Raw genomic sequence first — 13,896 nt, 5'->3', positions numbered from 1 at the left:
CTAAATTACGGGCAGATTAATCACAAGGAATAAATTCGTAATTCAGGGGGTATCAGAGATTCCACTTTCAGCTGTTTCATTAAGGTATCGTACACTAACAACTCAAGTAAATGCCAAACATCACACATTAAGAAATTATGGTGTTATTTGGGCCCACGTACAGCTGGTGATAGTACAAACCACATTCATTGTAAATGTAGATAGGTCAAGTGGAGATTATTGTCTCCAGGTCCACTGTTTAAAAGTTGATGAAAGTCAAAATTCTTATCATATTTAAAATTAACCTTGCGAACCCTGAAATGCCATAATCTGCAAAGTGATGAAACCAGTGAATGGGAGTCACCAAAATAGATCAGTTTTTAATCAGCTTTAACACTATAGATCAAATGTCCACCACATGTTCATTCCTATGGTTATGTGATTTCGTGATTTTGCAGACAACAGAAATACAGATTATATAGAAATAAATATAGAAAATGTTACAAATGCTCAGTAGGTCAGGCAGTGTCTACAAATGAGAAAATGATTTAATGTTTCAGACTGAAGCAATTATATTCATTTTGACTAACACTTTCTTCAGCTTACCTACGCTGCTAGAAACAAGAGAGAATTTTTTAAAAAAATTCTAGAATACATTGAGGCAACAGAATAATGCTAGGATCTATAAAGTAAAAACTAAATATGGGCAATAATTACTTAAAACAAAAAATGATCAAAACAATTAGTGCAGTGGTGAATACCTGTGTTCAAAGAAACAGAAGCCACTGTTTCTTTATTTAACAGATATTACCTACCGGGGGGCTGAGTGTTTCTAACACTTTCTTACTTGGCATCAAGTTTCCAGCATTTACAGTTTTTGATAGTGAATTCAAATCATTTGTCCACCAAAATCAATAGACTGAAACTTAAGGATGTGTGCTTAAGCCTAGGTTAAACCCTCCTGATGAAGGGTTTCGGCCCGAAACGTTGTCACTACCTCCTCCCATAGATGCTGTCTGGCCTGCTGAGTTCTGCCAGCATTTTGTGTTTTTATTTATTTCCAGCATCTGCAGATTCACCTGTGTTGACGCTTATTAAAGCCATCTGCTGTGTCAGTGCTTTGATTATTTATATATATACATACATACTTGTCCACAGACACAAATACCACCCTTGACATCTTGGTTTTCAGCTTCCTAACTAACTCCCTATATTTTCTCTTCAGGCCCTCATCCCATTTCTTACGTATGTCATTAGCACCATTATGTACACCAATTTCTGGTGTTTCAGCCTCTCCTGTAAGAATGCTGTGAGCCTGATCTGAGACATCCCTGATTCTGGCAACTGGGAGGTAATAAACCATTGAGAGTCTTTCATATCCACAAAATCTCCTGTCTATTTTGCGAACTATTGAATCCACTATCACCACCACTCTCTTCTTCTCCCCTTCCCTTCTGAGCTCCAGAGCTAGACTAAGTGCCAGAGACCTGGTAACTGCAGTTTCCCCCTGCAAGGTCATTAATAGTTAATTTTTTAATGTTTCATTTATTTCATTTACCCTTGGTTCCTCTCAGAAAATGGGCAATTAAGCTGAGTCAATATTTATGTGTGAGGCCAGATCACTGCCTTTACATTGTGGCTAAGATGCCATTCAATTGAAAGTATAAGTTTCGTTCTTGCTTTGCCCGTGAAGATTCCCCAGCTCCATATGCACAAGGTACTGCAAATGTTGGAAATTTAGAACACTGTAATATGCACAATATGTTAAAGGAGCTCAGCAGGTCAGACATCATCGATGGATAGGAATAAACAGTCGACATTTCAGGTCTCGGCCTGAAACATCGACTGTTTATTCCCGTCTATAGATGCTGCCTAACCTGCTGAGCACCTCCACCACAGTACACGTATTACCCCACCTCCATATTCCTTAAGTGAAAAAATATCTTCAGAGTTCCTCTAATTCCCCAACCAATTTACTTAAATTTACTTCATGGTTATTGAGGTCCACTAGAGGGAAAAAAAATTCCCTTCCTGTTAGCTAGTCTAGGTTTCTGGTAATTTTATATACCTCAATTAAATCTCCATTCAGACTCCTTTGTAGGTTGCAGACTGGAAGGATGGGAAACAAGAGTTCCAAAGAAAACAACCCATGCTTACTTAGTATGTTCTCATAATTAGTAATCTTCGACAAAGTTAACGTCCTTAGATAAAAGCAAAATAGTTGGTTAATAAGTACAGAAGATATAAATAATCCTGCCTCAAGTCTTTAGCGATCATGTCCATGATGGCGATATAAAAACTGGAAGTTTCACACTGTCAGCAACAATTATTTGCTTTTAGTCTTAAAGAACATAGAACATAGAAATTTACAGCAGCTTACAGGCCCTTCGGCCCACAATGTTGTGCCGACCATGTAACCTACTCTGGAGACCGCCCAGTATTTTCCTATTGCATAACCCTCTATTTTTCTATGCTCCATGTAACTATCTAAGAGGCTCTTAAAAGACCCTATTGTATCCACTTCCACCACCACCTCCGGAAGAGTATTCCATGCACCCACCACTCTCTGTGTGAAAGACTTACCCCCAACATTCCCTCAGTACTTATTTCCAAGCACCTTAAAACTATGCCGCCTCATGATAGCTATTTCAGCTCTGGGAAAAATCCTCTAGCTATCCACACAATCAATGCCCCTCATCATGTTATTCACCTCTTTCAGGTCACCTCTCATCCCCCATCACCCCAAGGAGAAAAGGCCAAGTACACTCAACCTATCCTCATAAGGTACACCCTCCAATCCAGGCAACATCCTTGTAAATCTCCTCTGCATTCTCTCTATAGTATCCACATCCTTTCTGTAGTGAGGTGACCAGAACTGAACACAGTACTCCAAGTGGGGTCTGACCAAGGTCACAGTTCTTGAACTCAATGGTTGATGAATGCCAACACACTATATGCATTCTAACAACACTGTCAACCTGTGCAGCAGCTTTGAGTGTCCTCCACACTGCCAAGAGTCTTACCATTTGTATTATATTCTGTCTTCAAAAATCTTGCTGAACATTCCTTGGTAATACAAGACTTTATGACAATAAAAGACCGCAAGCAACAGAACTGTGGAAAATGGACATGAATATGACTTTAGCAGGGATAAACATGGCATTGCTCCAGACTTCTCAAAACACTCACAATCTTTCACTCCAGTGCAGTATGAGAAATATATTTTGAAGGTCCTGTAGACATTTCTTACAACTGGTTCTCTGAAAACTACGTTTTTCATTCAGTTATCACTTGTTTCATTACAACAATTATAAATTCTTTCATTACCTTGGTCTGAAACTGATGTGATGAAATATTTTTTTCACCTGATATATTTCACCATATTATCTAACTCTGTTATTTTCAAGTGGGCCTGTTCTAGGGCCTAGAGCATTGTAGCTACAGTATGTACTTAAAAGGGCCAACCAGTGGTACAGTGACATCAACACTGGACTTCGAGGTGGGTGGTCCTGAGATCGAATCTGGCCGGGTCCCAAACTGGGCAGCAGTGGTATTTTCACTGAAGAAAGGCCTATCAATTCACAAAAACCTTCTGGACAACTACACTACTGTTATGATTTAACAACAGGAATACTCAACAACAACAACAACAGCATGTATTTACAAAGCCTGTGAGCCTCTGCAATCCTTAGAGAGGCTCAATAAAATTCCAACCAGTCACCTGAGGCAGACATCAAGTCAGTACTAAAGAAACTAGGTGTTGCAATCAACAAGAACAAAGCGATATACTCTGACATTTGTCGCCTTGAGGTTTCTCCCCAACTACTGTCAACACATCGCCTGCAATGATATAGGACCTAACACACTTGACCATTGCTATATCAAGAGTGTTTGCCCACATATGCAACCAATTGACTGCACTTTTTCAGTGTAGACAGAGACTGAAGAGTGGAACACTGATGAGGAGGACTATGAAGAATTGGACAGCAGAGGCAGAGGAATTAATTTGGATTTACTTCAAGTCAGTGGACTGATCCATATTCAAGGATTCATCAGTGGACTTAATGAATAAGCCACCATTGTCATTGATTTCATAAAGACATGTATGCTCAAGTGTATATCCAGTATATCAACACAAGATTTTCCGTAATCTCTGCCATCTCCAATGATGACTAAACCACCAAGCACATCTTTCACTCACCCCCATCTTTCCTTCCAGGTGAGGCAAACACGTGTGAGTCTAATGGGTTCATATATTCTGTCCAATGCTTCCCATTCCCATTCCGTTATGACTATCCATGGCCACCCTTACTGTCATGACAAGGCCACACTCAGGTCGGAAAAGCAACACCTCATATTCCATCTGGCTAGCCTCCAACCTGATTGCATGGTCATCAATTACTCAAACTTCTGGTAATGCCCCCCACTCTCTATTCCCCATCCCATTTTCCTTCTCTCACCTTATCTCCTTGCCTACCCATCATCTTCCTCTAGTAGTGCTCCTCCCCTTTTTTTCTCCCATGGGCATCTGCCCTCTCCTAATAGAATCCCCCTTCTCCAGCCATGTATCTAGAAACATAGAATAGAAGCATAGAAAACCTATAGCACAATAAAGGACCTTTGGCCCATAAAGTTGTGCTGAACATGACCCTACCTTAGAAATTACTAGACTTCCCCGTAGCCCTCTATTTATCTAAGCTCCATGTTCCTATTTAAAATTTTCTTAAAAGACCCTATTATATCTGCCTCCACCACTGTTGTCGGCAGCCCATTCCACGCATTCATCCCTCTCTGAGTAAAAAATTTACCCCTGTCATCTCCTCTGTACCTTCTCCACAGCACCTTAAACCTGTGTCCTCTTGTGGCAACCATTTCAGCCCTGGAAAAACGTCTCTCATGATCTTATACACCTCTGTCAGGTCACCTCTCATCCTCCTTCTCTCCAAGGAGAAAAGACCGAGTTCACTCAACCTGTTTTCGTAAGGCGTGCTCCCCAATCCAGGCAACATCCTTGTAAATCTCCTCTGCACCCTTTATATGGCTTCCACATCCTTCCTGTAGTGAGGCAACCAGAACTGAGCACAGTACTCCAAGTGGGGTCTGACCAGGGTCCTATATAGCTGCAACATTACCTTTCGACTCCCAAATTCAATTCCACGATTGATGAAGGCCAATGCACCGTGTGCCTTCTTAACCACAGAGTTAGCTTGCGCAACTGCTTTAAGCGTCCTGTGGACTCGGACCCCAAGATCCCTCTGATCTTACACACTGCCAGGAGTCTTACTATTAACACTATATTCTGCCATCATATTTGACCTACCAAAATGAACCACTTCATACTTATCTGGGTTGAATACCATCTGCCACTTCTCAGCCCAGTTTTGCATCCTATCAATGTCCCGCTGTAACCTCTGACAGTCCTCCACACTATCCACAACACCTCCAACCTTTGTGTCATCAGCAAATTTACTAACCTATCCCTCCATTTCCTCATCCAGGTCATTTATAAAAATCACGAAGAGTAAGGGTCCCAGAACAGATCCCTGAGGCACACCACTAGTCACCGACCTCCATGCAGAATATCACCCATCTACAACCACACTTTGCCTTCTGTGGGAAAGCCAGTTCTGGATCTACAAAGCAATGTCCCCTCGGATACAATGCCTCCTTACTTTCTTAATAAGCCTTGCATGGGGTACCTTATCAAATGCCTTGCTGAAATCCATATACACTACATCTACTACTCTTCCTTCATCAATGTCTTTAGTCACATCCTCAAAAAATTCAATCGGGCTCGTAAGGCATGATCTGCCCTTGACAAAGCCATGCTGACTATTCGTAATCATATTATACCTCTCCAAATGTTCATAACTCCTGCCTCTCAGGATCTTCCCCATCAACTTACCGACCACTGAAGTAAGGCTCACTGGTCTATAATTTCCTGGGCTATCTCTACTCCCTTTCTTGAATAAAGGAACAATATCTGCAACCCTCCAATCCGCTGGAACCTCTCCCATCCCCCTTGATGATTCAAAGATCATCACCAGAGGCTCAGGAATCTCCTCCCTCGCCTCCCACAGTATCTCTTTCAGGAATCAACTTCCCAGCTCTTTTCTTCACCCACTCTCCTATCACCTATCACCTTGTGTTTCTTCCTCCCACCCCCCACCCGATTCTTCATTTTTTTTCTCCAGTCCTGCTGAAGGGTCTCAGCCCGAAACGTCAACTGTACTCTTTTCCATAGATACTGCCTGGCCTGCTGAGTTCCTCCAGCATTTTGTGTGTGTTGCTTGAATTTCCAGCATCTGCAGCTTTTCTCTTGTTTGTGATCCAGTAAAATATTTCACATCTTCCTCTACAGAGCCCCAGAACTTGGCAATTCATAATTTGGACAATTTGTTAAATGTCTTTTTTATGAGTGTAAGATAATGTTGGGCTCCAAGAATTTCAGACATTTCAGGTATACCCTATCAGTGAGCAGGTTGTTGGCAGAGGTGTGGACTGGGTGCAGTCTATGTTGCTGCCTGCTTCAGGAAGGCATCAAAGACATTGGATTTGGTGCACAAAGGCGGCATGCAGTGTAACTCTGGGTGATTGTCTTGGACATTTCTCGACGCAAGACTCTGTTCAACATTGATAATGGACTAATTCCCTTGTTTGATGGTACAATAGATAATGGAGCAGTTGCATGGCCTCGTCTGTAGCGAGGACCAGGCCTCAAGCCGTGGCCTTGCCTGCTGCTACAATCCAGAAGAGGCGATGCTTGAGGAGGCATAGCGTGGCATCCATGCCCAGTTGGTGGCAGTCCTCTCCCAACAGTGCTGCCCTCCAGTGCTCTCCGGTGGAATGAAAGGCTGGACGGCATGTCTATGTTTGTCTGCATATGCCTGACACCCCACCATCAATTTGAGGGACACGTTGCTCAGGGACTTGGGCTGTGCATACATGTGTATGCTTTTTGCGTGACTGTGTGTGTGCTTGCTACTTTGAATGTGCTGTGTATGTTTGCACCTTGACCCCTGATTGAATTTGACGTTTAACAATTGTGGCAATTAACAATTACACACTATTACTTAGTACAAGGGAGCAGCATTGCTCTGTTGGTAAAAAATGAATCAAATCATTAGAAAGAGGTCATGTAAGGTCAGTCGGAGTTGAATCATTGTGGATGGTGCTAAGGAACTCCAAGATTTAAAGACCTTGACGGGAATTGCAAACAGACCCCCAAACAGTAGTAAGGATGTGGTTTATAAATTGGGATGGGAGGTTGAAAGTGCATGCCAAAAGGGCAATGTTACAATAGTCATGGGGGATTTCAATATGCAGGTAGATTAGGAAAGTCATATTGGTGCTGGATTCCAGGAGGGCCTATCAAATGGCTTTCTAGCGCTGCTCATGGTTGAGCCCATGAGAGGATCAACTATTCTGGATTGGGGTTTGTGCCATTATCCAGAAATGATTGGAGAGTTTAAGGTAAAATAACCCTTAGGGGAGAGTCATCATAATATGATCAAATTCACCCTGAAATTTGAGAAGGAGAAGCTAAAGTCAGATGTATCAGTATTACAGTGGAGCAAAGTGAATTACAGAGGCATGAGAGAGGAGATGGCCAGAATTGATTGGAAAAGAACACTGACGGGGATGATGGCAGAGCAGCAATGGCCAGAATTTCTGGAAGCAATTTGGAAGGCACACGAAATATACATCCCAAAGAGGAAGAAGTATTCTAAAGGCAAGATGACACAACCATGGCTACCAAGAGAAGTCAAAGCCAAAGAGGGGCATATAATAGAGGATAAATTAGTGGGACTTTAGAGGATTGGGAAGCTTTTAAAAACCAACAGAAAGGAACTAAAAAGTCAGTAAGAAAGTAAAGATGGAATACAAAAGTAAGCTAGCAAACAATATTAGAGAGGATATCAAAAGTTTCTTCAGATATATAAAGTGCAAAAGAGGCAAGAGCGAATATCAGACCACTGGGAAATTATGCTGGAAAGGTAGTAATGAGGGACATTGAAATTGCAGATGGACTGAATAAGTACTGTGCATTAGTGTTCACTGTGAAAGACACTAACAGTATGGTGGAAGTTCCAGGTGTCAGGGGATATTAAGTGTGCAGTTACCATAACTAGGGAGAAGGTTCTTGGGAAACTGAAAGGTCTGAAGGTAGGTAAGTCACCCAGACCAGATGGTTTACACCCCAGAGTTCCAAAAGAGGTGTCTGAAGAGATCATGGAGACATTAGTAATGATACTTCGAGAATCACTAGATTCTGGAGTGGTTTAGCAGACTGGAAAATTGCAAATGTCACTGCACTCTTCAAGAATGCACAGAAGCAGAAAAAGGAAACTATAGGCTAGTTAGTCTGATGTCAGTGGTTGGGAAGATTTTGGACTCAGATATTAAGGATGAGGTCTCAGGGTACTTGGAGGCACATGATTAAATGGGCCATAGTCAGCATGGTTTCCTCAAGGGAAAATCCTGTCTGACAAATCCTTTGGAATTCTTTGAAGAAATAACAAGCAGGATGGACAAAAGAGAATTGGTTGATGTTGCGTGCTTGGATTTTCAAAAGGTCTTTAACAAGGTGCCACTCATGAGGCTGCTTAACAAGCTACTAGCCCATGGAATTACAGGAAAGATTCTAGCATGGATAAAACTGTGGTTGATTAGCAGGAGGCAAAGAGTGGAAAAAAAGGCTTTTCTGGTTGTCTTCTAGACCTTAGTGGTGTTTCATAGGGGTCTGTGTTGGGACCAATTTTGTGTCGGGTTTCGCTGAACACCTATGCTCGGTCCACCAGAGAAAGCAGGATCTCCCAGTGGCCACACATTTTAATTCTATGTCCCATTCCCATTCTGATATGTATATCCATGGCCTCCTCTACTATCAAGATGAAGCCACACTCAGGTTGGAGGAACAACACCTTATATACCGGCTGGGTAGCCTCCAACCTGATGGCATGAACATTGACTTCTCTAACTTCCGTTAATGCCCCTCCTCCCCTTCTTACCCCATCCCTGACATATTTAGTTGTTTGTTTTTTTTCTCTCTCTCTGCCCATCACTCTGCCTGTTTTCCATCTCCCTCTGGTGCTCCCCCCTCCCCCTTTATTTCTCCTGAGGCCTCCCGTCCCATGATCCTTTCCCTTCTCCAGCTCTGTATCACTTTCGCCAATCAGCTTTCCAGCTCTTAGCTTCATCCCACCCCCTCCGGTCTTCTCCTATCATTTTGCATTTCCCCCTCCCCCCCACTACTTTCAAATCTCTTAGTATCTTTCCCTTCAGTTAGTCCTGACGAAGGGTCTTGGCCCAAAACGTCGACAGTGCTTCTCCCTATAGATGCTGCCTGACCTGCTGTGTTCCACCAGCATTTTGTGTGTGTTGTTTTAACTCAGTAGAAAGGTCTGTACCTCATCTGAGTGGCTTTGAGGCTCTAGACTCATCTACAGTGAGTACCATAAATGGAAACTCATGCACACTTTATCAAAGACATCAACAGTTCAGAACCATGGCAGGAAGATCCAAAAAGAGACCAAAGTAATCTCTAAAGACAGCTTTTCTTGTACTTCTTCTGTACCAAGAATGAGCAGGAGTGCTATTTCCAGGCTGTTCAAGCTCCTTGAACTCACTTACCCAGCTTTTCTCCCCAACCTTTTCATTCTTATTGGACAACATAAAGTGATCTCAAGATCTTTCAGATCCATAGTAATACAGAAGGGAGTTCAGCAGCTTTTAAAATTTCTTCACCCATTGTCTATCAGAAGCCATTCTCATAAACTCACAATCATAATTCCTTGCAACAAAATTCCTGCTGTCACCAGTAGATAGCTAGTAAAATGGGTAAATGCATGATAGGTTTCTGGATAGCCTTAAATTATGAAGAACCTTTCACTGAAATCAGCTGGTCCTCCCTAGATACAGTCAGAGCTGTTTTCATATGATGGACTCTAATGTGACTGATCAAAGTCACCAGAGAGGCACTGGAAGCTATTGATATAGAAGTCTTTATTCATCACAATCAGGCATCATTGTGGAGTAACTCATGGTAGAGGTCACGAACCCAAAAGTACATCACATTTTTATACCCCTAAATCAAAAGTGATTCAATAGGTGATTTAATACAGTTTCAATAGTCGCAATGACATGGTTTTCTTAAATATTTTTGGTTGACAATTCTTCCTTTGAATTACATATCTACAGTGGGAGACACCACTGAATGTTCAAATACCTTGGTTGGGACACTTCCCTGAACTTATTTATATTTACTATTGTGCAAATTCCTTTATCTCATAGTTGAAGCAGGGGAATTATCACATACCATTCAGCTGATTACCACATACTGTTTTGGCTGATGCATATACAATTTCTTAGCCCAGTATGTGGAGCAGACTGTACATTTAACTTCAATTTGCTGCTTGCAATTTACAATAAGAACTGAAGACTGGTTCTTTCTGGGATTAATATCTGATATATTCACATAACTTCAGAATACTCTAACAGACACACTCGTATACTTAAATTCATACAATACGCATATGGAAATACCAGCTAGGAAGTTCTTAAGTTCGTTGTTGTTTTCATCCACTGAGCAATCACATGCTATACCAGAGAGACCCAATCACAAGCTGCTATACTGCTATGTTACTACAGGCAAAGCTTTTACATATTTTACAGCTCCCCAGGGATAAGGAATTTGCAGAGTGATTGAGGTTATGACTAATTTCAAAATTTAAACTAAATTTATTATCAAAGTAAACATATGTCACCAGATAAAACCCTGAGATTTACTTTCATGCAGGCATACTCAATAAGTCCATAATAGAAAACTAACCATAATAGAATCAATGAAAGACCACAGCAACCTGGGTGTTCAATCAGCGCGCAAATACAAAAAGAAAGAAGTAATATTAAAACATAAATAAGCAATAAAGATCTGGAAAATGAGATGAAAAGTCCTTGAAAGTGAGTCCATAGGTTGTGGGAATGTTTCAGCAATGGGGCGAGTGAAGTTGAATGAAGTTTTCCCCTTTGACTCAAGAGCCTCACAACTGAAGGATAATGACTGTTCCTGAACTTAGTGGTGTGACTCCTGAGGCTTCTGTACCTTTTTCCTGATGGCAGCAGCGAGAAGAGTGCATGACCTGGGTGGTGCCAGTTCCTGATGATGCATGTTAGTGAACCTACAAGGGAAAATGCTATCATAGATTTAGTCCTGTGCAATGAGACAGGTAAGATTAACGAGCTTGTAGTCAGGGATCCTCTTGGAAAGAGTGATCATAGTATGATTGAATTTTGCATACAGATGGAGGATGAAATAGTTAGATCTAAAACTAGCGTGTTATGTTTGAACAAGGGAGACTGCAACAGGATGAGGAAGGAGTTGGCTAATGTGGATTGGGAACACACGCTATTTGGTAGGACATTTGAGGAACAGTGGTACATTTTCAAAGAGATTTTTTCAGTGCCCAACAAAAGTATATTCCAGTCAAAAGTAAGGACAGTAAGTGTAGGGAGAGCCAGCCTTGGATAACTAAGGAAATGAAAGATAGTATCAAATTAAAAACTCATGTGTACAAAGTCGCAAAGAGTAGTGGGAAACTGGAGGATTGGGAAAACTTTAAAAATCAATAAAGAACAACTAAACAAGAAATAAGGAGAGGGAAGATAGTGTATGAAAGTAAATTAGCACAGACTATAAAAACAAATAGCAAATGTTTTTATAAATATATAAAGCAGAAGAGGGTGGCTAAAGTCAATGTAGGTCCCTTGGAAGACAATAGGGGGAAATTGATATTGGGTGATAAGGAAATGGCTGAGGCATTGAATGACTATTTTGTGTCAGTCTTCACGGTGGAGGACACATCTAATATGCCAAAGGATGGTGTTATGAATGAAATGGGAGGTGAGGACCTCGATAAAATCACTGATAGTGATGAGCAAACTAGAGGGCCTGAAGGTAGATAAGTCCCCTGGTCCTGATGGGATGCAGAAGGGCAGGTCCTGTTTGACAAACTTACTGGAGTTCTTTGAGGACGTAATGGATGCAGTGGATAGAGGGGAACAGGTGGATGTCGTATACTTGGGTTTCTAGAAGGCGTTCAATAAGGTGCCGCACAAGAGTCTTATAAATAAGATACGGATGCATGGAGTCAGAGGAAGTGTATTGGCATGGATAGTGGATTGGTTAACCAATAGAAGGCAGAGAGTTGGTATAAATGGGTGTTTCTCTGGTTGGCAGTCAATGGTGAGTGGGGTGCCGCAGGGGTCGGTGCTGGGCCCACAGCTGTTTATCATTTACATTGATGGTTTGGAAAAGGGGAATGAGTGTAGCACAGCAAAATTTGCTGATGACACTAAACTGAGTGGAAAAGTAAATTGTACAGAGGATGTGGAGAGTCCACAGAGGGATATAGATAGGTGAGTGGGCTAAGGTCTGGTAAATGGAAGACAATGTTGGTAAATGTGAGATCATCCACTTTGGAAGGAATAATAGAAGAGCAGATTATTATTTAAATGGTGAAAGATTGCAGCATGCTGTTGTGCAGAGGGACTTGGGAGTACTTGTGCATGAATCACAAAAAGTTGGCTTGCAGGTACAACAGGTTATTAAGAAGGCAAACAGAATGTTGGCCTTCATTGCTAGAGGGATTGAATTCAAGAGCAGGGAGGACATGCTGCAACTATACAGGGTACTGGTGAGGCCGTACCTGGAGTACTGTGTGCAGTTCTGGTCTCCATACTTGAGGAAGGATATACTGGCTTTGGAGGCAGTTCACCAGGTTGATTCCAGAGATGAAGGGGTTAAGCTATGAGGAGAGATTGAGTCGCCTGGGACTATATTCTCTGGAATTCAGAAGAATGAGAGGAGATCTTATAGAAACATACAAAATTTTGAAATGGATCGATAAGATAGAAGTAGGTAAGTTTTTTCCATTGATAGGTAAGAGTAGAACTAGGTGACATTACTTCAAGATTCAGGGGAGAAGGTTTAGGACGGAGACAAGGAGAAACCGATTTTCCCAGAGAGTGGTGAATTTGTGGAATTCTCTGCCCAGGGAAGCAGTTGAGGCTTCTTCACTAAATGTATTTAAGATCAGTTAGATAGATTTTTACATAGTAGAGGAATTACGGGTTATGGGGAAAAGGCAGGTAGATGGAGCTAAGTTTATGGACAGATTAGCCATGATTTTATTGAATGGCGGGGCAGGCTCGATGGGCTGGATGGCCCACTCCGGCTCCTATTTCTTATGTTCTTATGCTGATTTCCTGCAACAATGCTCCGTGTAGTTACTCTCAATGGTGGGGAGGGCTTTACACACGATGGACTGGGCTGCATCCTCTGCTTCTTGTATGGCTTTCCATTCAAGAAAATTGGTGTTTCCATACCAGGCCATGATGCAGCCAATCAACATACTCTCCTCCACACAGCGATAGGAGTTTGTCAAAGTTTTAGATATCATGGCGAATCTTGCCATGCTTCATTCGTAATTGCACTTAAGCTTTGGGCCAACGGCAGGTCCTCCAAAATGAAGAATTCAAAGTGGCTGACCTTCTCCATCTCTGATCCTCTGAAGAGGACTGGCTCATGGACATCCGGTTTCCTCCTCTTGTTGTCAATAATCAGCTCCTTGGTCTTGCTGACAATGAGTGAGAGGTTGTTGTTGTGGTACCAATCAGCCAGATTTTCAATCTCCCTCCTATATGCTGATTTGTCAGTACCTTTGAGTAAGACAATGGGATCATCAGCAAACTTGAACTTGCCATTGGAGCTGTGCTTAGCCACACAGTCATAAGCACAAAGCAGATATTGCAGGAGGCTAAGCACATGGCCTTGTGGTGCATTAGGGCTGATGGAGATTGTGAAGGAGATGTTGTTGTCAGTCTGAACCGACTGGGTTTGGCAAGTGAGGAAATTCA

This window comes from Hemitrygon akajei, chromosome 14, assembly GCF_048418815.1.
Source record: "Hemitrygon akajei chromosome 14, sHemAka1.3, whole genome shotgun sequence".
NCBI lineage: Eukaryota > Metazoa > Chordata > Chondrichthyes > Myliobatiformes > Dasyatidae > Hemitrygon > Hemitrygon akajei.
The sequence above is the reverse complement of the archived record's forward strand: the minus strand, read 5'-3'. Positions refer to the sequence as shown.